Source organism: Crocuta crocuta, unplaced genomic scaffold (assembly GCF_008692635.1).
Source record: "Crocuta crocuta isolate KB4526 unplaced genomic scaffold, BGI_CrCroc_1.0 scaffold413, whole genome shotgun sequence".
NCBI lineage: Eukaryota > Metazoa > Chordata > Mammalia > Carnivora > Hyaenidae > Crocuta > Crocuta crocuta.
In genome coordinates, this window is record NW_027530361.1 from 388,227 (window position 1) to 414,095 (window position 25,869).

Sequence of the window (25,869 nt, forward strand, 5' to 3'; positions counted from 1 at the left end):
CTGAGTCCTCTGTCCAAGCTTTAAATGGCTGATATATTGTAGGGATTATGGGGAAAGTCATAAGTGGTTAAAAAAATAATAGGTAGGTAACCAGGGTTTCTGGCTTCACCTAGAAAACAGTAACTTCATGGAAGAATGTGAGTTTTTTTCCTCCACCTTGCTTGAAAAAAGGAAAATATTTCTTCTAAGTGGAGTAAATTATTCAAGTAAATACTGCTATTAAAGACAACTATGTTTGAATGAACATCTCAAATATTAGTTAAGGTATCTTCTATAATAGAATTTATCCACAGCGCTGGTAAAAACTGAATTACTCTAATACTTACATCCCATTCTTGCTAACTATATTACACAGCTTAAGCTATCTGAAAAGGCCTTTGGTTAAAAAAAAATATGTAAAAAGGTATTTTTACTTAATACTATGCTTCTAGATAGTAAAAGTAATAACACTAGTTGAAATATAGTAAAAGTAATGACACTAGTTGAAATATTTGTTATCTACTTTTTTAGAGTTACATAGCTGAGTTACAATTTCTTTTTCTCAATGTAAAATTTCTCTTACTCAAGTATGTGTGTATACATATATATAATATACATTCCTATATATATGTGCAACAATACAACTTTTACTTCTATGTTTATTCTAACTACACCAAATCTGGTTTAAAAAGGTCAGTATACTTGTGATCTTCAACTATCGATTTCCATATAAACTGACTCTCTTCTACCATGTATTTTATTCTCATTGTTTCAACAATATTAGAATTCCATATTGTTCATTTCTGGGAACGAGACTGTTCTTCCAAATAGAGAAGTATGACCTTCTACAGTTGACAGAAAATACCTTCCAAGCACTGAATATAAAATACTGTCCTTGGCTTAGGACTCTAACTTGATTTAAAATATCCTTGTTTAAAATGTTCCTCACAACTGGGAGAATATTTTGCCTTCTCCCAAGACGCTCTGTCAGGATTTATGAGGAAATCTGTCCATCCTACCTGCTTCCTTAGCCCTGTCTTAGAAGGATGCCCTTCAAGCAACTAATTACTCACCTTTGAATTTACGGACAAAGATCCAAGATCCTGAAATCTAATGGATCAAATGCATGGCCTGTAAATGTTTATCCTTGTTTGCCCAGAAAACAAGCTGGGCAAAGGTGAGGGTGTCAGAGTGGCCTCAGCCCTTCATCATACTGGCTGACGCCTGTAGAACATACTCTCACAACAGGAAGCAGACCAAACTTTGGTCAGTCAGGGAGAGAGCAAATTCCAGAACAAATTCCGTTAGCAGTGGGGTACAACTGCCTGCCTGTTCCAGTACTGGACTCAATGGATCCCAACTCCAACTCCATTCCCACCTGTTGCTCTGTGCCTGGCTGAACTGTTCATTCCTTCCAAACATCTGAGCATCTACAGCTACATTCAATTCCTGTCCACCAGTGGCTAATCTTTATACAGCTATATGTCTGTGAGTCTTATTGGTATTACTAAACGCTTCACTTCTGGTTCTACCTCTGCTTTTTCTCCTTTCTCTGATTTAGATCTTTGGGTACTGGGCTCTGTTCAGCTTAGATCCATAACTACCACGAAATACCTTGCTGGTATTCTTTGCAACCCAGATTCACACCTCAATTCTATTCTCAGGATTATTGGTAACCATCCCTTGTAAAGGAACTGCCTTCCTAGCGTGCATGGTCTCTAGTCTTTGGGCCCCATTAGCAATTGCCGTGGTCCATCAAATAAAATGCCACTATACATGTACACTTCCACAAAGCAAGAGCACAATGCTGTGACATTTGCTACTGAGATAATCCAATTTACAAGCTTTTTCTATACAGTAACATATTTAAATGCTGATTTATTATAATTCATGTTACCCTCCCCTAAATCAAGTCATTCCTGATAGAGAAACTTAGGCATTCCTCCACATTTTATTAGTAAAGCTAAGAGTTTTTCCAAAATGTCTTCAGCCCAAGTCTTTATACAATGAAGTGGCAAAATAAGATTTGAGTAATAGTCATTTCAAAATTAAAGGGAGGCTTTAACTAGTTTTCAACTATTATGTAGCTTGAGTTTTAACACGGTGCTCAAGGGTGTAATCAGGTCTGCAGTGAGGTGGCTGCTGACAGATAAGGGTCTCTATTCTAACAGCCTGAGATCATAGGCAACAAGCTGGACTTTGTCCAAACCCTTGAAAGATGCCAATTACACTAAAGCAAATTCCTCTTAATCATGAAGTCTGTGAAGAAGTGGTTATCACTGTTCTACCACTTCTATTTTTTTTTTTAAAGTTTTATTTATTTCTAGGAGAGAGAGAGAGAGAGACAGTGTGAGCAGGGGAGGGTCAGAGAGAGAGGGAGTCACAGACTCTGAAACAGGCTCCAGGCTCTGAGCTGGCAGTCAGCACAGAGCCCGATGCGGGGCTCGAACCTACGAACCGCGAGATCATGACCTAAGCGAAAGTCGGACGCTTAACCGACTAAGCCACCCAGGCGCCCCACTGTTCTACCACTTCTAGAGAGTGTCACAAAAACAAACCTGTGAAGTTTAACAAAAGACCACATTAAAAACTATAATTCTGCTGTTATCTGTTTCTCCCGGTTTCTAACCCTGATGACAAAGTATGGCCGATACGGTTTGTATGTAAAATGTTTTGTTTGCTCCTTTTAAGTGAAGTGCCTGGGTATTTCTCTTTATACCTGTAGATTCAAAATTGTAACATAATGATCCAAAAAAGGATGGAGTGGATGTCATCCTCACTTCAATGAGCACTTTGCTTTTGCTGACATTTATATAAACCAAGAATTTGTTAGCTATAAGAAAAACACATTTTCATTATAACATGATCACAATCATATATTTTACCAATACTTAGCAATTGTATCATGTAACATGAAATCAATTACTAAGTATTTTTGAGTACCTAATTGGTGTTCAGCAGGTCAGTTTCCTTCTGTTTAACCCACAACAATTCAGATCTGCAAGCTGTTGCTGTGTTTGTGTCCTGTGGTTATGTTTCTCCAGGTATATAACACAGTGGAAGGTACAGGAATGCACCCAGATTCTTTTGTTTCCCTCCCAGGATGTCAGGCTAATCAGCTCTCTGTACCCAGCTATTGATGACTACTCTGTACCCAATGCAGGTATTGATGACTAACTGACACAAACATCAGAAGGACAAATTCTGGGACAAATGGATAGTGAGAAAGACAACTCAAATAACTAAACTTGAGGTGGAGGTGACGGGATAGGGATGATAGCGAGAAAAGAGTAGTTGGGAGAATATTCTAAATTATTAGTCATGTATAAGAAGGGAATGGGAGGGAGTGAAGACAGCAAATACACAACCTTATATAATGGAAATAAAAATGACACTGGCAAAAACATTTCAGGGTTTCCAAACCATACACTACAATAAAGGTAAATTCGAAATAGGTAACTACAATGGGTACTTATCTTGACTATTACTATGTTTCAATGTACATTGCAACAGCAAGTCCCCAAACTCAAGTAATTTCTTTCCTATGATCTCCAGAAGAAAGCTCACTGGAAAATTAGGAAATGAAGAAAATTAAAAATTTCACACAATTCTTCATAGGAACTGAGTATTTCTAACCCCTAATTGTGTATTGTAGGGGTTAAGCACACCCTTGTGGAATCTGTTACATAGAAAAATAGACAAATTGATACACATAGGTTTGTTTTTTTAACACCAAAAAAATTTTTTTTTAATTTTACTATAAAACTCAGAGCCCCATTGCTGTCAGACATTAGTATCTTCAGTGTCAAAAGTCACTACTAAACATGATTAGCTTATTTGCAAATTAAGTTGCTACTAAAGTCATAAAAGGCCACAGGTTTAAAACACGGTTTCTCAACCTCAGCATTGTTGACATTTTGGATGGATAGTTCTTTGTTGTAGGGGTTGTCTTGTGCTCTGCTAGACATTTACCAGTATCCCTAGTCTCGACCCATTAGATGCTCTATAGCACTTATCCCCAGATGCAATAGCCAATCTCTCCAGACATTGCCAAATGTCTCCTGGCAAAGGTTAGAGGAGGGCAAAATAGCCCTGGTTAAGAAACAGTAGTTAAAACAAATGGTTCAGTTGGAATAATAATCCTAATATTTTTTTAGTGCTATGAACTAGGCATAATTCAACTTAATCCTCAATAACAATTCCTATGAAGTACGGTCTATTTTAACCCTTATTTTGCAGATGAGGAAACTGAGGTACAGAGAGGCAAAGTTACTGCCCAAGGTGACTCAACACATAAGTGGCAGAGAGGAAAGTCAAACCTAAGGAGTCTGGTTCCAGAGTGTGTGCTCCTAACTTCCACATGATATTTGCGATGACAAAGGGAGAACAAACATAATTTACAATTGTTTCTCATTCAAGATTTTTAGTAGTCTTATAATATTGGACACCTTACCTACCCCTAGTGAGTTCAGAATAACGATTTTTTAAAACAGGAAAAATAATGAAATAAAATAATTTATCAAAAGTAGTAAAGCCTTAAAAAAAACCTTCTAAGAATAATGAATATAATATTTTTATTTATTCATACTCTTTACATATGGATGTATCTTTGGCATCTCTTCTCTGTTACATGCATATAGCAATTAGAACCGGTTATACACAGAAATTACTATAAAACCTTGCTTCTTCTGCTTTGGGTTACCCCTACCAGTAAATAGCACAAAGTGCCTCCTGGGTAACAGCCTGGTTGGTGGATCACAAACCACAGCAACAGGCCACACGGTTTGCCAGTGGCTGTTGAGTAGCTCTTGTAAATGGGCTGCTCTGGGCTTCACACTCCGCATCACACATAGTATCCAGAAGCAGTAAGTAGAAATCCCCCCCAAAGTTGTCCATTTCCTAATCTCTGGACCTGTGAAATGTGATTTTACAAGGCAAAAAGACAGTTTGCAGATGTAATGAAAGTTACATCTAATTATCCAAGGATAATTAAGGTAACCTTAAGACACAGAGAGAAGCCTAGAGTATCCAGGTGGAGCCAATCTAGTCACCTGAAGCCTTGAAAACAGGGCATGTTCTTCAGCTGGAGGCAGAAGAGATGCTGCAGAAGGGAAAGTGAGAGATGTAGTTGAGCAGCACTCAGTGCACTGTTGTCAGCTTGAAAATGGAGGTGCAATATGAACATGAATACAGGTAGCCTTGAAGAGCTGAGAGGCCCCTAGCTAACAGCTAGTGAGGAAATTGAGACCTTAGCCCTGCTGTTGCAAGGAACTGAATTTTGCCAACAAGCTGAATGAACATCTAATTGGATTCTCAACCAGAGCCTCCAGGTTAGAGCCCAGGTGACCCAATGCAGAGACATCAGAGAAGCCCACTCACTCTGACCGAAAGAACTGTGAGACATTAATTTATATAGTTTTAAACTTCTACATGTGTGATAATTTGTTACAGCAACTACAGAAAACTAACATAGCATACGACCGGCCTGAACAAGGAAGAACAATAACTCACCCACCGCCACACCGTGAATTACCAGGTGGCAGACGAGCATTTAGAAACCTAGTCTTTCAGCCCCCAAACTATTTCTTTAAATAGTAAATATCTGCATCATCCTGGAAGCAAATGGTTTTGCATCCATTTACTCAGTGGCTCCTCACAACAGCCATGAAAGCATTTTACAGATGAGAAAGGCTCAAAGGCATTGTGTACTTACACAGGGTTAGACTATTAATAAGTGACAAAGCCATGAGCTCTTTTATCTCTTTGCCTTTGCATGTGCTGCCTTTAATAGTAAATATGTAATAAATATAGAGAATTAAACAAAGCAAGCCATAAAAGCACCGAAAGACAAATGATCTTCTGCTGAAGGGAAACAGGTAAGAATTTGTGGAACTAATAAGATTTAAGTTGGGTCTGGATAGACAGGTAAAACTTCCAAAGATGAGTGCTAAGACCTGATTATTTTTTAGAAACATGGAATCAAATTCTGGGTGTGTGTGTGTGTGTGTGTGTGTTTTAATTGGTCACCATTAAGGTTAAAGTATTTGGACTTTATCCCATTACGAAGCAGCACTATGGGAGGCTGTTAAATAGAGAACATCTCTGGGCAGATATGTTTCATTCACAAACTAGTATTTTGCAGGCATGTTTGTGTCATAGTTAGTGTAACAACATGAAAATGCTGGTAAATTGTCATTTCAAGGAGGCTGAATTTTCTGTAGTGAATATATATAGCTCTAGAACCCCAGACAAAGTGCCTCTAAGAAGTAGTCCCATGACAAAGGAGCCTCCAATAAAACAAAGGCAGCTGGATGCAGCAGAGATGGAAGGAGACCTTGTGTATCCGGGTAACCCTGTCTTCTCCAACACTCAGGAGGCTCTGTGCCATGGCTATATTGGTGTTAAGAATCAATACTCCACCACTTGGCCATAGTGGATTAGACACCTAACTACAGCTGGGTCAGATTCTCCACTCTGGGAATTTAAAATTTAGTCTCTGAGACACTTTTTGGAATACTAGTACTTCGACTCATTGGCCACGTAAACTAAAGAAAAGTTTAGAGGAAAGAAAAAACCAGATATGTCTACAGACAATAGATCAAGTAATCCAGGATAAGAAACTGGAGGAATAGTAGCCTCGGTTCCAGGTCGCTTGACAGTTCGAGGCTCTGTGACATCTTGCTGCACTTCTTGACTTGGATCCATGACATACCCTCTCTTATCTTTGTAATAAATATCTCTATCCTCTTTTTTAACCTAAATTGAGTGGATTTATATTCTAACAAATGATCCTTGCATCAAATTCTCAACAAAACAAAAACCAAAGCAAAACACTTTTGGACCATGTGTCTTGACTCTATTCCAAACACTTGGGAAAACTCCAAGACTAGGTCAATCTACTTGTCCGCCTTCTTCAAATATGTCAGAGTGGCTGAATCCTGCTAAAGAAGAATCAAACAAGTGAGCAGATGGGGCCATCACAAATCCATGGCTGCCAGGCCCAAATGTGTGCTTGGCAGTGCCCAGCACACTGACTGTTTCTCTACTTAATGCTTTCGTTGCCCCTAGTCATCCTGCAGCTACCATCCCATCCCTCCAGTTCTAAACACTGGCCTTCTTGAAAGAAAGGTCTCTGTACTTCCTTACCTCCCCTGCAATACGGTTTCCACTCCTAATACACCACTGAATATGTTCCAGTAGGGATCTATTTCTGCTTGCTTGTTACCAAATCTGCAGGCCAATTCTTAGTCCGTATCTTGTTTTTCAGCATCGTTTGACACTGCTGACACTCACTACTTAAAATGTTAAATATCCAAAACTGCCCCATGGTGCCATACTCTGCTAGTTTTCTTTCTGTGCTTCTGATGGCTCCCTTCCTGGTGTCTCTTATCCTGTGCATCCCGTAAATGTTGATGTTCCTCAGGCTTTAGGTCCTGGACTCTTACAGTAGGACACTCTACACCTGAGGGAGCTTATCTGCTTCTGCACCTTGATGGTCTTAAGACTGGTATCTCTAGATCAATCCTGTCTTTGCAGTGTTTGCTGTATATTTCCAACTGCCTGTGAGAGACCTTCTACCCTTGAACATCTTTCTCATTTAACACAAAACACCCAAACCAAATCCACCACACCTCTCCACTCCTCTCCTTTGCCTGGGTCCCCACCATTACTCTGTACAAAAACCAGGAACCCAAGCCCTGTCTTTGACTGTACTTCTTTTTTCTGTCTCCATGTAAGTGTTCACAAAGTTCTCTAAATGTTATCTTTTAAATATGTCAACAATCTGCCCACTTTGGCTATCCCCACTACCCCTATGTTACAAAACCTGGGTAATCTGGATTGCTGCAAAGCCCAACATGTGCCTGACTCCAATCTTATCCGAAAATGCAAATTTGAGATTATTTCCCCAATTTAAAACTCTTTCATTGCTCCCAGTGATCTCAAGTCAAAGTCCAAACACCTTGTGAGATCCATTCTCTGCTTTACTTCTCTGGCTTGTTTCTTAGCACTTGCTTCTCAAATGCATTTGGTTGGTTAGGATTTTGGCTTACCCTCAGGGCCTTCACACTTGTCTCTCTCCCTATTCTGTGCACCCTTCCTCCTGCTCTTCAAGTGGCCAGTCTCTGTCTAATACTCTACTACTTTTAGAAAGTATTCCTGAAACTCCTAAATCTGAGCGAACTGTCCCTACCACACTCTCCCACAGCACCCCGCACTTCCCCCACTAGAAGCCCTATTACACTTCTCCTCCCTAACCTTTTGGATTCCAGATGGGCACTGGTCACATACTGTTGTCTCTCCAGTGCTCTGTACCGGGAAGTACTCCTAAATATTTCTAGAAAGAGCACTGTTGAAAATGTTTCTTAACTTGGCTTATTTTAGAAAATAAATATTAAGGTTGTTTTTTTAAAAACATTTGTATATGAATAATCACTGTACTGATCCACCTACATATACTTTAGAAATAGTTATACTGTCCAACGTATCATCACTGAACACCAATTAAACATACTTTGTTGTTACTTCTATATAAAATCTGAGTGTCAAGTCAGTAATGATGCTTACTTTGACTCACAAATCCTTTTGGTAGTATACCTCACTATGCATTTTAAAATTAACATTTCACTTACTACGGTCATACTTTGTGAAATGTCTCCCTTAAAAATTAAATAGTTGCAAGATTATTCATTCTAAAATTTAGGAGTCATAGTTGCTTTAAGACTAAGAGGAGAAAAGGAAGCAATTTTTTTTAAAGTTTATTTATTTTGAGAGAGAGTAAGAGAGGGAGAGAGTGAGTAGGGGAGGAGCAGAGAGATAGGGAGAGAGAGAATCCCAAGCAGGCTCCACACTGACAGTGCAGAGCTTGACATGGGGTTCAAACTCATGAACCACGAGATCATGACCCAAGCTGAAAGTAAGAGTCTGATGCTTAACCCACTGAGCTGCCCAGCTGCCCCAAAAAGGAAGCAAATTTAGATTTTTTTTTTAGAGACTGTCCTCTTTATCTCCATTTTGACTTAACTTTCCAGGACTCCCAATTGTTTTCATTAATGCTTAAAGTATAATTGTAGATAATTATATACATACACATAATCATGTATACATTATGTATAAACATATCATTAAGGTGTATAAACATGCATTAATACACACTAATAAACATGTGCCTAATGTGGGCCACAATATCATTAAGAGAAGCTTTTCCAAACAAATTGATCATGGGTTTTACTTTCAGAATTGAGAATAAAAACAAAACAACACAAAAACTGAAAACCAAGATGAAAACAAAGAAAAACAAAAACACAGCATGTTGTTTGCCACAAGCTGAGATGGAATATCTATCATCAACCCTGATGCTCCCCGTTACTTCTCAGGCAAAGGAGTGACTCCGGTGACCCCCAGTCCTTTAGTCAGAACAGGTAAGATCCTCAAAGACACCAAGGCAAGGGGAGGTCTGTGCATTAGCCAGGAGTGAATACAGTCTTGGAAAGATTTGTGCTGGGGCCAGAGAGACCCAATGTCAAATCCCAGGTGAGCCACCCAGAAGCTCTGTATAACCCCAGGCAATTTTCATGACCCTTATTGACCGCAATTTCTTATGTGTAAAGAAAATAAGGAGAAAATAAGACTGAAGTCACAGGGCTGTTTTGAGAAGCAAGTTTATGTATGTAAAGTGGTTAGCGCAGTGGCTAATAAGAAGTAAACACTCAACAATGGTATGCTATAATTACTTTCATATTTTTCACCCTTCTAGAATTAAAATTACAGATAAAAGAGACAAAATCCATGCAAAGATGATATCGTAAAAATCTAGTTATTCATGTTTTAATTACCTATAGATCAAGCTACAGAGAGTATCACTTAAAGAGACTAGTCTCAGAACAAAAAGAATAACATGCAATCTATTAGGAGAAAGAAGGAAACATGTTATAGAGAGTACTTGAGAAGGCATATTTTTATTAAATGTGTGGCCCTAACTGCTACATCTGTTTTAAACCTAGAGAAAGAGAATATTGATGGGTATTGTTATTGCTGTTGTTCATAAATTAAATATACCTGCAAATTAATACCTGAAGTTTAAGAGTCATTTAAGGAATAGATGTGTTATTTCAAATATTCGGACAAAATTCTGTTTAAAAAAAGATATTGCTAATGGGGGGGGTGTCTTCTTATATAATGATGGAAAAGTCTAGGATGCACTATAGACAGACATTCTCTTTTATGATCACTAATGTGCTCTGTGCCCCTGCGGTCTGTGAAGACAGGGTACTCCAGAGTGAAGTACAAGGGCAGTGATCTCACATAGAGATGGAGGAAGGACCTTCCCTTCCTGCCAGTTTAGTTTACCACCTTCAGATCAGCTCTTGAAAGTGCTGTCTGAAAAAATTCCCCAGTGCTTTGGAAAGCCCTAACAACTCTATGGTGATGCCTGAGATTTTGAATCAATCAAAGGCATTCCTTCCTGAGATAGGCTTCCAGCAATTCCATTGAGAGCCAAAGGCCTACAAATATGCTAACCAATCATGTAACTAGACAGCTTTCTCTGTAAGGAATTCTAAAACCTTCCAGCAAGTGCCCCCACAGGTCAGGGAAAAGGTGATCTATCTACCAGTGCTAATGTCTGGAATTCACCTCACAAGCTTCCAGGAAAGCAAGAGTCCCTGCTGATAAGCATAATCCCTTCCCTGATGATTAAGGTGACTAGTTAACATCCTACTTCTGCTACTCTTCTGTTATCTATACCTTTGTGTCATGAGCACCACCTCTCTGAGAAAAAACACAAAAGGATGAAAGATGACCAACAGCATGGGTGAAAAGTTTTTAAAAAAAAAAAAGGGGGGTGTGTGCCTGGGTGGCTCATTCAGTTAAACATCTGACTTCACCACAGGTCATGATCTCATGGTTCATGGGTTCAAGCCCTACACTGGGCTCTGTGCTGACAGCTTGGAGCCTGGAGCCTGCTTAGGATTCTTTATCTCCCTGTCTTTCTGCCTCACCCCTGTTTGTGCTGTCTCTCTCTTTCTCTCTCTCTCAAAAACAAATGAACATTAAAAAGTATGAAAGAAAAATATAACTAAATTAAGCTAAATATAGCTAAAACTCACAGTTTCATCTATGGCATATTCGGATATAAAATCCTAAACCTCTATTACCACATCAAAGACAAGCTAGAGGAATTAGGTCAGAGCTTTTACTTATCAGGAACACATTCATCCAGATTTGTTTTCCTAATGAGAAATCCATAGTCAGTTAACTCAAACCTGGTATTATAGTTTGTTAAAACTTCTGGTCCCCAAAGAAGTCCCTTCAAAATGTCTAAATTCTAGTGCCTTTACTTTATGAAAACCTAGAGTGTAATTCTCCAGACCACAGGTGGGTGGAGATCTACAACCACTGAAGCGACTACACTGAATCCCAGATTTACAGGCATATTCTAATGGAACTACATTAAAGAAGCATCAAGAAAGAAATAGATGCACAGCATCTCCCCCAAGGGCAAGTTTTTTTAAACCTCTGTATTTGAGTTCATCACACTATGCTATATGTCAGAATAGGACTCTTTCCTATTTATAAAATTACTGTCTATTCAATTTCAATCAACTTTGGAAACATTGTCAAGGCACAGGAAATGCAAGTCTTTTGATTTTAGCTTTTCCTATTTTCCTTACCACCAATGTCAGGTAGATTTAAAATTCTAAGCCTGAAATACATAGATTGGGAGGGGCATTAAAACAAACAGCTAGGGAAAAAGGAGACTGAAACATACTCGTAGCCAGCAAAGAATACCTTTAGCTCTCTACGCTAATCAGTTTTAATTAAATAAATCCTACTTTGAAATCTAACATGACATAACTTAAAAATTAAAAATAAAACCATTAAGCCAAAAGCCTTCTATTATTTTAGATTGAATCATAAGAACTTGACTCTTGTTTCTTAGGTTAAGACTAAATTCAGCTAAAATGTTCTTCAGAAAGCCTTTAAGAATATAATGTTCCAATAAAAGGAAGTAAACTTTTAGAATATTAGTTGATGTTCTGTTTCTAAATCTAATCCTCCAGGCATAAGCTACAGAGTTAATAAAGAGCAGATTAAAACCAACCAAGAACAAATTATTAGTTCCGTTTTCCATTTCACTCTTCAATTCTTGTTATAAATGCACTAGGAATCTCGGCTGCAGACATGGTTAAAGCTGCAGCAGCTCTAATAATCAACGGATCTTATCACAAAGGGTGTAGATACTTCCTAAATGAAAGCACCATATGCCTAATTACTGAGCTAAATTTATACATGTAGCTATCTCTGAATGAAACATTTTCAGCCTTTCAACTCACAAGAAATTTCTTTCCATGCCTTTAAGGTATTTCTCCAGATTTCATTCTCCTCCCCAAGTTTGAACATTGTGTGACACACCAGGCCAGGAAGCTAGAGGTAACGACACTGATAAATAGTCACCCCCTCTATGGTCTTCCCAAGGATGAGCATCACTTCTGCGTAACAACAGTTGAAACAAGGCAAAACAATGCTTACTTTCCTGCCACAGGAAGTGGGAATTTTGGCCAAAGCTTCCCCTTCTTTCCTGGAAATGACTTCTCAAATCCACTTACTTACCAACAACCCCTTCTTTCTTTTTTTTTTTTTAATATTTTTTATTTTATTTCTAGGAGAGAGAGACAGCGTGAGCAGGGGAGGGTCAGAGAGAGAGGGAGATACAGACTCTGAAATAGGCTCCAGGCTCTGAGCTGGCAGTCAGCACAGAGCCCGACGCGGGGCTCGAACCCATGAACCGCGAGATCATAACCTAAGCGAAAGTCGGACGCTTAACCGACTAAGCCACCCAGGCACCCCGACCAACAACCCCTTCTTAACAGAAGTCCAAGCTTACTACTCCAACTAATCCTTAGTTACTGATAAATACATACTATTTACTGGATAATGAATGCTATTTACCAGGTATTATGCTGAGACTCACATACATTTTCTATTTCAATTCTCACAAAGACTCTGCACAAGAGGAATGTTAACCCCATTTCACAGGTGTGGAAACGGAGGCTCAGAAGGGTTTCTGCTATGCCACAGTGCTTCACAGTCTGACTAGAATTCTGGTGATATACTTAAGTTGTTTCTCAATCTGTTACATTTAAGACAAATTGCCCTCCATTGTTAATTCCGGGCCATGAACCTATGGAACAGAAAAAGGTGTCCCACACTTAGGTGGTCTAACATGTAGTTGGAAGATAACATATATGCCCACAAAATTAGGAACCCATAAGGCAAAGACAGATAACAGATGCCATGAGAATTTGGAGAAGGGAGAGATCTGCAAAGGCTGGGAATGTGAGAAAGGGCTTCATGGGAGACATGGGTGCCGAGCAAATAAGAGGACCTTCCAATGGAGAGGAATTAACTAAACAAGGCAAAACAGGTGTTTTGGAGACAGTAACTATGCAAGTTTAGCTAAAGCAGTTTAGTTTAACTAAAGCTAAAGTCTCTCCTAATTTAAGAGCTATGATTCAAGACGGAAACAGAAGCAGATTTATAGATGACTATGAATGCCAGCCCAAGGAATGGAGACTTCCTTCTAGAGCGATGGTTTTCACACTCTCGTCACTGGACCAGCGGTATCAGCATCAACCGGGAACATGCTAAATATGCAAATTCTAGGGCCCACTCAGATCTACTGAATCAGAAATTCTGGGGGCAGAGCCCAGCAATCTGTGTGTGTTAACTTGCCCTCCAAGGGATTCTGAGGCTGGCTAAAGTTTGAATTGCTACTCCATAGGAAATGGAGGCCCACTAAAACCTCTGAGATAGGTGACTTTGGAGAAGTGATGTTTTCAGAAAATTAATGTAATAGTGATCTGCAGAATGAATTAGAAAAGGGACTATTTGCAAATTCATAAAATTCACAGAGCTTCTACCATGCAATTATTATACAAGACAGCCCTTTTCAGGAACTACAAAATATTAAATTGGGAAACAGAAGACCAAGGTTCTTTTGCAAAATATCACACCTTCTTACAGAGAAATTTTTATTAAATTCCAAATTCTCTAGTGGAAAATAACCCCTAACCTATTACTTTTCATTTCAGGGTGGTACTGTAAACATTACTTATAAAAACATCATTGTTTCAAAAATATTTGCTGGAGGGAGCAGGGAGGGGGGAGACCCAAACAACTTTAATTAGGTGTCTCGTGTATAAAATTGAAATCTAAGAAAAATGACAACTGTTCAGAAATGTAGTCCACAACTCTAGATAATAATGAAATGAATGAGGGCCCTACATAATTTAAAAATCACATACCTGAAAAATAAAATATTGAATGTAAATATAAAGCAGACTAACTTTTAAACAAAACAAACTTTTATATTCAATTAACTGTTGACTTTCAAAAATATCTCACAAGTATCTACACTGATTTCAGCAGTGTTACATCTGGTCAAAAGATTTTTTTTTAATTTTTTTAATGTTTTTATTTATTTCTAGGAGAGAGAGAGACAGCGTGAGCAGGGGAGGGTCAGAGAGAGAGGGAGTCACAGGCTGAAACAGGCTCCAGGCTCTGAGCTGGCAGTCAGCACAGAGCCCGACGCGGGGCTCGAACCCACAAACCGCGAGATCATGACCTAAGCGAAAGTCGGACGCTTAACCGACTAAGCCACCCAGGCGCCCCTGGTCAAAAGATTTTTTTATGAAAAATCTTTAGAGCCAGTTTACGAATCATGTAAGATAATGAATATAGGTCTTCATTTTATGAATCATTATAAAAAGACTTTAACATGGGAAACAGTGTTTCCTACATTGAGTAATCTCTGTTCACTAGATCTGGTTCTGAATGACTTCTGACTTACAAAGTACCAAGGTTTCTCTCAAAAGACAATAGGCTTGAAGCCTATGAGGATACATAGAAGGGCCTTCATACATGAGTGGACACCAGTTTTGGATTATGTGATTATATAAAGTGGGGGTATCTGTGTCACACTTAACTTGAGTAACTCCTCTCGGTATGTTTGCTTGATTAAGCACATTCATTCAACAAATATTTGCCTAGTCCTATTATGGGCAAGGCCCAGAGTTAGCTGGGCACCATTAGGTGCTTAAGAGGGAAGCTCTATCCTGCTCTCAACATGTTAGTCCTGGAACCGATTCATGACAATGGAGAGCCTATATCATGGTTCTCTTGGAGTAAAAAAAAAACAAAACAAGTACTTCTAACCTATGCTATGGCTTTATCTTATTATTGATAGACCACTTTACTAAATCATAGTTTTTATTCACCCTAACTGCTAAAACAGCTTAAAGCAGGAGTTAAGAAGTCATCTTCATTTTTTATTCTCCTCAAATTACCCACCCCACTCAGGTTCTTTTTTGTTGTTGTTTTTAAGCTACTAAATTCTTCATCACACATTCGAAATTAAGTAACCTCCAGGAGGATTAAATAATGAAGACTAACGAAAATGCTTAATATGAGTAAATGGACATAATGTATTAAATACACGCCAATTACTAAGTAAAGTTTCTTGTACACTTAATAAGAATGCCTTATAAACTTGCTGACTCAGGCTAATAATTCCTGAGGACACAGTACGGACTGTTGAAACATTTCTAATTATGACATGAAAACCTGTAGTTGACTAGATACATTATAACATTCAACACTGCTAGTTGACTACAAAAATAACATGTCTCAGAGAACAGCATCCTAAACATTCTAAAATTACTATCATCTCAAACCACAATTTATAAAAATAATATAGTACATTTATGTCAATCATTATTCACCATGTTAACACAGTCTCAAAGCCGAATTGCAACAGTTCTGGCATTTGGCAGACTTTTATGAATTAACCAAGGTCAGAGTAAAAATACATTTTGAAATGTGCAGCTAGTTCCTTACTTCTTAAAAATGCATGACTAAAAAGCACATTATTTGAAGGAGTAGCAAAAGACAAAAAGTCCAAATTTCATAAGTAAATCATGTTTTTCTTGCACTCTCAAAATACCTTACACAAAATGCATATTTATCATATTTAAAACATTAAATACCTCTAAAATAAATATTTTTTCTTCTGAAAGAATTCATCTTTTTAAGACTTGCCATTTTCTGGTATGACTAAAATCACTTCTGAAATTTTATTTGGACTATTTTTGATCTTCAACTCTAATCTTAAAATATTAAGAAAACATCCTATGATTCTAAAAGAAAGATCCTTCCCTCCTTCCCCAGACCCCCAATGAGGCCAATACTTTCCTCAAATATCTGATGCAAAAGCCCAACTAGAATTTAACAATGAAGATGAGCTAATGGAAGCTGGCTAGGTCTTAGTTGCGGAAAAGCAGACTGTTCCAAGGTGCCTGGTAAGTACTCCTATTGATAAAGAGTAATTTTTTATTCTAAGTGTCCAACTCAGGGAAGAAGCAAATTTTGTTGTAAGGTTTTTTCGTTTTGTTTTGTTTTTTAATAAAATGCTGTCTATCATCTCACAGGACCTTGCCTCCTTTGGGAGCCCATGTCTAACCAGCCAGCTTGTTAGACCCACCTTCTATGATGGACACCCCACTCCTTATGTTTCCATGCTTTGCCTTTTCCCTAAATCCTGCCCCTTTGATAACTTCCTTGTTCTATCCAACTCACAATGAGGAAATGCAACTCGTCAACCAACACAGAAGAAATTGTTGCTCAAATGAAAGCAAATTAAATATCCAAGATACCATTTCATCACTTATTAAATTTACAAAGATTCAGTAGACTACAGTCACTACATTATAAGTGGAAGCATAAATTGTTTTTGGAAAATAATCCCTCAAAATGTACTATGATCCCATGATCCATTCATTTCCTCTTCTAGAAATTCTAAGGGAAATCCTATTTATGGGGGGTTAGAGCAATAAAAAAAATGAGATGGAAACTTAATGGACAAAGGTGTTTATCTCAGCATTTTTATGAAAATAAAAACTGGAAATAATCTAAAATTCCACATCCAAGGGAATGGTTAAACAAACTGTGATGCTTCTATTCATGTATTATGTTCTCATAAACTGACACAGTTTTAACTGTGGGCAGGAACCCCTCTATGTTGGGGTGGAGTAGTGTTGATATTACCTGTGACTAAATGATAGGAATGTGAAGGAGTTTTAAAAAAAATTTTTTCTATTCCTGTGTACTTCGAAATATCCCCCCTTTCCCCTCCATGCTGCCAGGCCAGCATTAGTTTGTAATGAAATAAGACAATGAAAGATATTTCCGTCTTCTACAAACCTATTCTCGCCTTGCTAAGACAAATCTCAAAGTATAATAATTTCTGCTGGGCAACTTGAGTGATATACTTTTAACAGCAGCCTTTAAGAAGCAATACATCTATGAAAGGGAGGCACTGATGGTGAAATTTCAGGCAGCTGGGAATGAGATTTTGAGACTGGGAACCCACCCCTGTGCTTCCTTAATCATTCCACAGTGCTGTCCTTTAGCCTTATGCCCTGAAAGAGACTTAGTGAAGAAACACACACTTTACACAGTTCTAGCACATACTGTTGTGAAAGAGGAACCAGGGTCAGACAATCATGCCCAAACATCAGCTCAGGGAATCTGGACATGGCTACCTCCAGCATGAATCATGAACTCTGGCCTCCTATCTCTGGACCCTCTGGACCCTTAGAAAAACCAAGTGTTTCTCATAGGACTTTGAAAAGACCATTCAGTGAGAAAGGATTGGGCAGATAGATTCCAGCAATAGCTCATGGTCTTTGCATGGCTTAAGTTCACTCTCTACCAGTTCACAGCCTGTGTACACGCCTCTCGGGCACACCCTTCCTCATAAACTCGCAGCGTCAGCAAACAGGTATCTATGGCTCCTGGTATGCAGCAAAGATGTTGTCAGCAGGTGGCATGCTGTTATTAGACCACCCCAACGGAAGCTAGTGTCCTTCCTCATGTCCTCACCCCTCTCTTCGATGCCTCCTCTCACACCGAGTGCCCTCACACTAAGGACTGGGGACATGGCAACCCAGTGGGAGAGTCACATACAAAAGCATGAAGAAGTGCAAAGGTAAGTGACTATAATATGGCCTGAGCGTCACTAAATGAACAGATACAGAGCAAGAGAGATGGGAAAGCAGTGGGGCAAATCAGGAACTGGGCCTTTGAGAAGCTTAAGAACCAGGGTGACAGACTGAAAAATGAATGTGATGGAGGGAGGCATTTTAGTTACAAAAGACAAGTGAATACAAAGGATAGCGGGCTTTTTAATTTTATTATCTCTGTTCTGGATTATCTGTGCGACTCCTGGGGCTTTAATGTACCTAAAGCAACTCCCAGAGTATTCAAGATGGAAAGGAGGGCTGTGCCTTTTAAATGCTCTTAAGCCTTAATCTCATTTGGTTTTCTTTCAAGTACCTAATGATCACAGAAGTCTTTATCAGGACCCAGTGGGGGTAGGGTAGTGCTGCCCCTTCTTCAGAGCAAAGGAATTAGCCAGCATTGCTTTCTCAGGCAATACCTTACCAGGCAAAGATGTTCCTCTCCCTCTAGGATGGTCTCAGTGGGGCTTCTCACTGCTGGCCTGCCGTTCAGGGCTGAGGAGGAGGGGGGGCCAGGCCAGCCAACCTCCAAAACATATGTTCTCATTAGAGTCAAGAAATCACAGGCGGAGTGGGGCCTTCAGGCTGAGAGGCAGTTCCCAGCTCTGACTTTAGAGAGCACTGGGGGGAATTTCAGGAAGTCACAGCTCGCTGGGCCCTGTTTCTCATGGAAAATGAGTACTGGGCTTCAGGATCTCAGAGGTCTTTCTGGGCCAGAAACCCTAATAAATCTCAATTCATGGCTCTCAAAGAAGGGTAACACCTTTGAGTTACAAAGTATAACTTTATTTGAATTTTGATCATTAGGGGATAGACTAAGCTCTGATTAAAGCATTGATCATGATGAAGTAAATTTCTGTTGAGTCTAAACTAATTTTCTTCTCATTTCTCAAAAACATTCCTCCAAAGGTAAAACTGGTTGAAAGGCACATTACTCCATTTCTCTATTTCGGGGAACAGTTTCAATGCCTTAAGAGGTCACTCAAGGATTGTGATCGCTCTGAGATGGCATTTCAGGAATAAGCGTATTTGACTATGAGAAAGAGACTAATTCTTCAACAAACACTTGAAGTACAGAAGCTGAGGAAGTCTATCATTTTAAACATACCTGAATTTTGTTGGAATTCAGAAGGAATGTGAGAAAATGTGAGAAAATCAGAGCTGACAGTAACACAATAAAATCATAGCTGTCTGGAAAGATCATCTTGATGAACTGGAAATATATCCTTTTAAGCACTAAACTTAATTTGAACTGTTTTTGGTAACTTTTTGAAACGTCATTGCCCACTTGCTGATTTACGAAACAGTATGAAACAATGTAATCTTAGATTGATGGCTTTAGGTAGAGACTAATAACAGTAATAACAGAAAGTGGCATTTATTGTACATTCACGGCATGCCTTATACCATTCTAAGTGTTTGGTGTGGATGCTTTCGTTTAAGACCTCTGATCTAACAACATGGGTGTCATTATTACCTTCGTTTTACAAATGAGAGAAGTGAAGCTCAGAAAAGTTAAACTACAACTCCTTTAAGGTCAAAGGGCTTGTAAAGGAAGAGACTCAGATTCAGGTCATCTGCCTCCAGACCAGCCCTTCTCTCCACCACAGCGCTGCAAGTGGATGGGGCAGGAACAGGCAAGGGCATCTGGAGACTCTCTGGGACCTACCTGGGTAAAGAGATCTGTGCTCTCACAATATAGAGCCCATAGTGGGGTAATGTTTAAATGCATATCTACTTTTTAAAAAATACAGTCCTGCAGGCCAGCTATCATTTCTTCCATTACACATTATGAAAAGTCAAAAGAGTATGCACATCTATAGTTTGAAAGTGCTTCCACCGCTGTCGCTGTCGTACTCCTTTTCTCTAAGCTGCCTCTCTTCTCGTTTCCCTCCCTTTTGCCTCCCCACCTCTCTTTATAAAGAATGCCCAACTGAATGATTACAAATGCCTCTGCTTCTCGCAACTCTTTATAAAGAGGAAAAAAATGTCATATCAAACTTTTCCTGAGTGGCTGTATAAAGAAGAGGTCTTCTAAATCATGCCACTAATAAGATTTAAAGAAGAATGACTATAGTTAATGCAATTTAACTAATATAAACTCAAATTTATAATACTGCAGAATTGTGTTTTGTACTCATTCTACATTAAGGTCTCTAAATAATGAATATGGCCAGTCCATTTATACACTTCAGTGGCCTTTTATTTAGGAGGCAAGCCATGGTAAGACAGTGAGCATGTTAAGTTAGGGCTTCCATCCTCAACTCAACTCTAATGTGATTTCTAGAAGATTCTTTGCATCTCAGTTGCATCTACTGTAAAATGAATAAGCTGAGCTATCTTTAAGGACTCAGCAGATACAACACTTTATGGCTTGGAGTATATGTTTACTTTTAAAAATCAGAGTTATAATTTTTATGGCATATTATTAGTAACATAAAAAATTTGCATAGTGTGTATAAAGGATATTTAAACAGGTTTGGGAGTGAGGGTTAAGGGGTGGGAGTGAGAGGTTAGCTAGAGGTAGTTCAATTACTTAACACTAACCAAGACACTAGGCTAAGAACTGAGGGAAAAGTCATGACTTAGTTTCCCCAAAGAAAGAATCTCTTCCTTAAACTACCAAATGTTGGTTTCTCCTTTACCATGTATATATGTCTGCTTAGGGTCAAGCATTTCATACTATTTCTGGAGTCCATGGGGTGGATGCTCCTATTTTGATCAATCAAAATTCATCTTTGATAAACACATACATCTTTATGGTTTTGTAGAACCATAAAGAACTTAAATGGCCACAGGTTCTCTACTGGGCCAGAAGGTACAAGCAGGGTCCAATGCAGTTCTGAGGTACCCTTGTATACTGATCCCACATCACTCATACTGGTCTGTGAGTATTCCTCCTCTCTGCCATTGAGACACATGCTTTAGGCTCTCTTTAATGAAGAATGTTCACTACCATAGCTTATGAAATATTTCAATACAAATACGCAAGCTCTCGACTGAATTCCAAAAATTCAGATTTCATTCAAAGGCACTTACTGCACATGTGAAATACTAAGATATATGTCTCAGGATGGTTTATTTTACCAGCTCACTCAAGAAACACAGAAGCACTGACTTGAAAATGCACTTTTTAACCACTTTTCATACCCTTAACTAGGTTCTAAGGCCTATGAATCTTAAGTTAACTAGTTTAAAGAGGAAGACAGAATACTCAGACAAATTATCAACGGCTTACAGAAAATCAAGCTGAACATAAATGATTATCCATTAACAGTCTTTTCATGCTCTGATGCATTAATATGCAACAGTCAACACCTACTCTAGTACTTAGACCACTGAAATCTGAATGTATTCATTTACTTATTAAAGACAGAAAATACTTTACTAACACTCTATGACCTACATGCTCTGGGGAAAGACCTAAGAGTGGAGGAATCTAGCATTTGCCCATTGTTAATATTAAGTGTGTTTCAGACCAGGATGAGCAGAACAGGCAAGGCCATCCAAGAGTATTTAAGTTCCTCTGGAGTCAGGTCTTCAAATTGTGGTTTTTATTATTATGCAAATATTATTTTCTACATCAGAACTACCCATACAAATAAACTGTAAAGATGAGTTTCAAAATAAAAGTATTAGTCTGTCAAGGTAGATTATTCCTACATCTGATCTTTAATAAAGGGGTTAATCATCAATAGCTGACTTAAATTATAGACTCAAGAGCAATGAAAGGCTAGTGTAAGGCATAAAAATATATTTCAACCATTAGCTGTCAGTATAAACATTTTCTTTAAACTTATGATCAGATAAATAGGTCTGGAATAAAAAACTAAAGACTGTTTTTGAGAAACCTAGAAACAACTGTGACCCCACAGCTAATGAATCCTAAAGCCTTACTGACAGACCCAAAGTTGACTGTCAGTCCCTTCACCCCACCCCCATTTAGGTTGGTAGAGAGTCCAACAGGAGACTCCAGTTTGAGAGACGAGGAATCCCCTCTGACTGTCGTCAGCCCCTGTTTCTCAAGGACTCTGTAATTCCAGTAGACTAAAAACAAAATTATTCATCCTCTAAATTAGGAATATGGCTCTAATCCTAAAATATAGTTCAACTTCTTTGTAGATGCTCAAAACAAACAAAACATGACAGGCAAAGAAGGGAGCTTCCTGATCAAAAAAGAAAAAAAGTGAGGGTGAGGGGTGGAGTGGTCAAGGTAGAAAAGAAACTATTTTTCTAAAAATTCCATGGTGCTATTTTAACTTCTGTACTTCATTATTGTAACATTGCTTTTTATATTAAAGACAACCTGAGTACAATTTTAAAAAGATCAAACTCATGAAAATATGTATTATATATTATAAAATTAAGGGAAATTCCAGAGTTGATTTACAAAGTTGCTTTGGGTGGTTTATTGGTTTCAATTTTAAGTTTTACATCAAAGATTTACCATCTATCAAATTAGTACTGAAAAGCATATGATGCTTTTTTGTGAAGGGTGCTAGGCAATATCCTATTGAAATTATGACTGTCTCCTCATGACAAAAATTTTTAAAAAACTTACCACAGTGCCAGTAACACAATTGTGTTGGCAGTATAAAAACAGCATTAGCTGTCTTTAAACCAAATTTACAAAATAATCGTTTGGCTCAGAAATTCTAGTCTATGCTCTCCACATATTAGACTTGCCTATACCTTCTAGATTTTAACTATAAAACTGTTAGCACATTTGGGTGTGGTAGAGAACCTAAGTATATAAAGAAAACTAGAAAATACAGGAACGACAAAGATCAAAACCAAGATCCACTGGTCCATGACAAATGTCCATGGTGGTGTCAGAAACTGAATGTAAAAGTGTGAAGTTAAAGTGCAGGGTACTCTATTCACAATGGATAACCACTCTTTCCTCTCTAAAACTGCACATTTTCAGCACAGTTTCAGAATAGCATGAGTTACGTTTTTTGTTTGTTTGCAAAGGAGCACATCTGCCTGAACTAATCTGATGAAAAACCATAATCCATTTCTTCCCATTAGCTTTTGACTAAATACTGAAGCTAATTATGCTAGCTTTTTTGGGTTTTCACGGCAACATGGAATTTTAAAGAACATATTTAGTTCCACCACTTTATGCAAGACTGGGCAGTTTCAAAACATCTAGCTGCTAAGATGTTAGCACCACACAGACACAGAAGGCTACATAAATTTTCTTTACATGGCTAATTAAGATCTTTTGATTTAGAGAGACAGATAATACGGATCTAATAGGGGCAGATATGCATACTGTTAATATGCTGCCCTGAATTCCCACTGCTTCTCCTCTAAATGCATTTTTAATCACTGTTGGTCAGTACCAATAGCTTTTTAACATCCATGCATCTTTAGTATTTGGAATAATTTATTTGGACAACTGTGATCTGCACTAACTGGCAGCTCATAGGAATGTAGAGGCATGAAACGTGTGAATTACACTGGTTTAAACCAAAGCAACAGACAGATTTGGAGTTAATTTATTTACAGGTGTTGTTTGGAGACTGTTAAGGAAGATGGGAGATGAAGAGGGGAGAGAGACTGGTGAGAAGTAGAGCTTTATTCCCACTTTCCTGGTTTGGTAGCCCAGACAAGATTTCATGAAGAAGGAAATCTTCTCAACAGAAGTTGTCCAGTGCATAAAATCCATTCCCTCAAGTCTGGGGCTCTATGCCTAATGAAGAGTCCCAAAGTAGAAAGGCCGACGGGCTGTGGAAGGAAGCTATTTGCACAAAAGGATGAAGGCACCCTCCTCGTGTCCAGGATAAATTGAAAGGGACTCAAATCCACTTTAACTTGCTCAATTACAGCTTAGCCAAATTCACCTGGTTTTATAGTAAAGTCATAAATCCTGTAACAATCAAGCTGCCTCCATTCTGCAGCCACTCAAGCTAAATACCTCTTCACCAACCCAAAAATACTGTTTATTCTCTGAAAATGAGGGAAATGAGGATGCTTCCTCTCCTGATTACCTACCCAATGTCAAAACACAAAATTTATTTTCAGAGACTCTGAAATTTTTTAAATGATAAAAATATGACTTCCCCTCATAAGGCATTTTAGAAATGTGAATCAAGATTTGGGATGAAATGCTTTTAATATGGTATCTACAGCTCTCAGATTCTATAAAAATACAGGCTGGCAGTTTCACACAAGAGAGCAGCAGAGGAAGGAAGCATGTCCACAAAGAGCCTACTGACTGGTGACAGGTGACCGGGCTTCAAGTCCTGACTTGGTCACTAACTGGTTCTGGGGCTTTGGGGCTTCTCAAATTTCATCTTTAAATTGACAGTCCTAAATGACTTTTAAGCCAGTGAGGGAGCCATATGTTACAAGTCAAGCATGAGAAAGAAATTATGAAAGACTTATCAAAGTCCATGTTTGTCCTGGATTAACTGTCATCCTTGTGCTGCTGTGGAGGCCAACCTGTTGCATCACATAAAATACTCTTTTTTTCTGGCAACGCTAGAAATGTAAGCAGAGACAATAGGCTGGCTTTTTAAATGTTTCATTTCTTAAAATGTAAACAACACCGTGTCCCCTATTATAGGAAGTTCTCAAGTTTCACCTTTATAGTCTGTAAGTACACACAGGATGCCACCTGGCCGAATAAGGCCACACCAGGGTGTGCTGGCTTGCTCTTAGAACCCTGTTATCCTGCGTGATTGATGCTTTGCATTTTTTTTCCAGCCATGTCCAAGCCTTATTTTGGGGCTGTTTGGGACCGTCGCTGTCAGTGTTCTCAGGGACGATTAACCGTGTGCTGGCCAGTGAAAGAGGAGGTCTGCACACCACCTGCCCATGCATTTAATACGTACCTCGCGTGGCTTACGCTGACCAGAGCATGCAAGTTAAAAGCAACGGGATTCAACCTCATACCGTAACTGGCTACATCTACTATGATAGTGAAACAAGGAAAACGAAAGAGCCTTTGACACTGCACCTGGTGGAAGCGAAAAACCTCTATGTCCCCTTACACTGTAATGTTACAGTGTTAAGAGTTTCAAAGGTTTATCTTTCCTCCCAGAAAAAAAGCCACCGGGCAGGAGGGGTTTCCAGTACAGTACACTCACCTCTTTGATCTTTGCTCTCTTCTCGCGGATGGCGGCGTCGGCGGGCTCCCGGCCAACCGCCCCGATCGGGGGCACGAAGTCTACCGGGGGCAGCCTCCTGAGCACCGCCTTGTCACGCAGCTGGTCCTGGGCCACCTTCTCCTTCTCCAGCAGGATGTCTCTTTGGATCTCCTCGGGCAGCTTCTGTAGGGTCTCCTTGGCTTCCCGGAGAGCCCGCTCGTGGTTTTCGCGGATCCTGGCCAAGTTGTCCTCCAGCGCGGCCGCCGGGTCCCCGCGCGCCCCCTCCTCGCCGCGCCTNCCGCCCGAGCCCCTGCGCTGGGCTGCAGGTAAGCCCTGGGGAAACAACTCCTCCGTGGGTCCTCTCCCAGGGGCAGCTCCTCTGGCAAACAAGCACGCGCGACAGACCGCCGGCTGCAGCCCCTGCGGGGAGAGAAACAGTAAAACGGAGGAATTACGACGACGGTGATAAAGTTTCCGGCGGGTCTCCGCCCTCCGACGGCCGTGCGAGCCGCCGGGACAGCTACCCCAGCGCGGAGTGGGGAGCCCGGCTGCGGGTACCGCCCTCAGAGCTCCCTCTGTGGACTTGGGGTGAAGTTTTCGGGTCCCGGGGGGCGGGGTGTCCTGCGCACACCTGGAGCAGGGCCGCGTGCGGGCACCTTCTGGAGAGGGCAGCGCGCCTCTGGGTAGGAGGGGCGCAGCGCGGGGCCGGGGGCTCGTCA

At 39.5% G+C, this 25,869-nt stretch overlaps 1 protein-coding gene across 1 annotated transcript in view; it reads right to left on the minus strand.

Moving 5' to 3' along the window:
* The window catches only part of MAN1A1 (mannosidase alpha class 1A member 1), a 162,618-nt gene extending 137,383 nt beyond the window's left edge, over positions 1–25,235 (minus strand). The window contains exon 1 of the mRNA XM_077766081.1: positions 25,151–25,235. The gene's annotated coding sequence lies outside the window, so the exon portion shown is untranslated. The remainder of the gene's footprint in view (positions 1–25,150) is intronic.
* Between the last annotated feature and the right edge of the window lie 634 nt (positions 25,236–25,869).